The sequence below is a fragment of the Leptidea sinapis genome, chromosome 13 (assembly GCF_905404315.1).
Source record: "Leptidea sinapis chromosome 13, ilLepSina1.1, whole genome shotgun sequence".
Lineage (NCBI taxonomy): Eukaryota > Metazoa > Arthropoda > Insecta > Lepidoptera > Pieridae > Leptidea > Leptidea sinapis.
The window spans coordinates 5,137,930-5,140,488 of NC_066277.1; positions in this window are offsets into that span (position 1 = coordinate 5,137,930).

The following is a 2,559-nucleotide window of genomic DNA, read 5'->3' on the forward strand; positions in this document are numbered from 1 at the left end:
TTTGGATTACGATTTTTTTTTATTTTACGTATATTATTTTTTCCTAAAATACTGAATTTCCTAAATACTTTCGTGTAGTTAAATAAAAACTAATCTGCAAAATTTTAAGAGAAAAATCAAGAAAACCTACATAAAATTGAACACGATTTTTTTTTACAAATCGTGTCGATTCTACCTGGTGTCCCACGACACCACATCTTTTTTATATTACAAAACAACGTTTGCTGGATCAGCACTTGTATTATAATAAAAGCAATAGAATCGCGCTTAGTAGGAGGAGTTAGCTTAAGATAACGATCACATTGGACCTTGAAAATATAAATTATTTAGCTAAGTATTAGGATGCAGTATGACTTCTAAAATGTACTGTATTATAAAGCTACACTGTATAAATATTACGTTTAATTGCTAGATTAAGAGTACACGCGGTCGACAGTTAATTCTGCCCTCGCTGAGTGAGGCCCGGTGTCCACCAAAGCGGAGACGAGAGGAGATGTATCTTGATAACCAATCAGATTTTGTTATATCCTCACCACCTCTCCGCTAAGCTTCAGTAGAAATGGATCAAGCGGAGAGGAGAGGAGATGTCTCATTTGTCTATAGAATTTTTTGCTGCTTCGAGCGATCAAGATTTGCGGGTAGGCGAGCGGCCGTGCTACCCAGGCTCTCTCACCCTTTTCTCCGCTGCCTCCTCCTGTGAATCGCACACCCGAATCATGATCAGCCGGAAGACGTCCACTGCTGGACAAAGGCCTCCCCCAAATATTTCCACGACGATCGTTCCTGCGCTGCCCTCATCTAACGTACTCCGGCGATCTTGACCGTCGGTACGTGGTCACCATTCGAGGACTCTATTGCCTCTATGATCTGTCCGTCGAACTATATTCCCTGCCCACTGCCACTTCAGTTTCGCAATCACCCGAATGCGTTGTTATAAACACAGCTCACATCTTCTCTCCGCTCTGGTAGTAACCTGACAGCTTCGCGGCTTATCTCCTCTCGCCTCCTCTTCTCTCCGCTTTGATAGATACGAGTACCGGGCCTGGGACGATCGCGCACGATAACAAAAACACTAACACAGCGATTTTTTTTATGACAATAAGCGACGAGACGAGCAGGACGTTCAGCTGATGGTAATTGATACGCCCTGCCCACTACAATTCAATGCCGCTCAGGATTCTTGAAAAACCCAAAAATTCTGATCGGCACCACAATTGCGCTCGTCACCTTGAGACAAGATGTTAAGTCTCATTTGCCCAGTAATTTCACTAGCTACGGCGCCCTTCGGACTAAAACACAGTAATGCTTAGACATTACTGCTTCACGGCAGAAAAAGGCGCCGTTGTTGTACCCTTAATCTAGCTGGCATCCGGTGCAAAGGCGCCTCCCGCTAGTATTTTAGTGAAACTGTGCTTTTATCAGTCTTCTTTGCACAGTTTGCCGGTTAGATGCTAGATTCAGCCTTGGATTGAAGGGCGCCGTAGCCGTAGATCGATTTATCGCCCCCGAAATCCCCTGTATACTAAATTTTATGAAAATCGTTGGACCCGTTTCCGAAATTCAGATTATATATGAATAATACAAGAATTGCTCGTTTAAAGATATAAGATATAACCCAAGTATATAAATAAAGGGTCATGAGATACAGATTAGAAATTTAGGCAATAAGAGACCTTATCAGAATTGAACATACATATTTGAAATACAAGCAAAGTTAAAGAACATACACAAGATAAGAACATTGAGGTAGAGTGATGAGGACATTGGAGCAATTGAGTCACAGTCTGGCAGCCAAGAGATGGGAAAATAAATAGAGGCAGGTTTATAGATGCTGTCGGCGAGATACTCTGGTGGAGGACTGCGAGAGATAGGACACAGTGTACGGAGGTAGTTGTGGGACGCATACACTAAGTCAAGAAAATATAATGACATTTTAATACTATTATACCTAATCAATTATCAACAGTGTTAAGTTATCTAATATCCCTTGCGCCGTGGGAGGTGATCACCTACATCAAGCCCCGTGTTCTGCTGTAAACAAGAAGCCTATCTTTTGATATCGGTACTTTGAATACAACTGAGAGAATGTTTTATGGAGTAGCCAATGCTCTTTCTCTGGTAGTACAAAAGAGTGTGGGCTGAGGTGATCACTTACCATCAGGTGAGTTGTATGTTCATTTGTCCTCTTCTCCCATGTAAAAATAATCAGATTCATGATCTTGAGTTTTTTTTTTTACTATTAGAAATAACGCAAGACTTACTTCTTTTGGTTAGTACTTAGTTACAACTAGAAGGCAGCGCCACACAAATTTAAAAAAAATCTGAGCTGTACCTTAGTACAGTGTAGTGCAATCTTAATTGCACGTCCTTAAATTTGAACACAAGTACTGATGGCATACTGCTGAAGCATCATTAGTGGCACAAGAAAGCGCTGCTGTGGTATCTAGCCGTTCTCGTATCGAAATCCGTCCAAAAAATATTGATTTAGAAAATCTACATTTATCTATCTAAGTACATGAGTAATTCAACTTATCAATGACAATTGTACAATAAAAAACG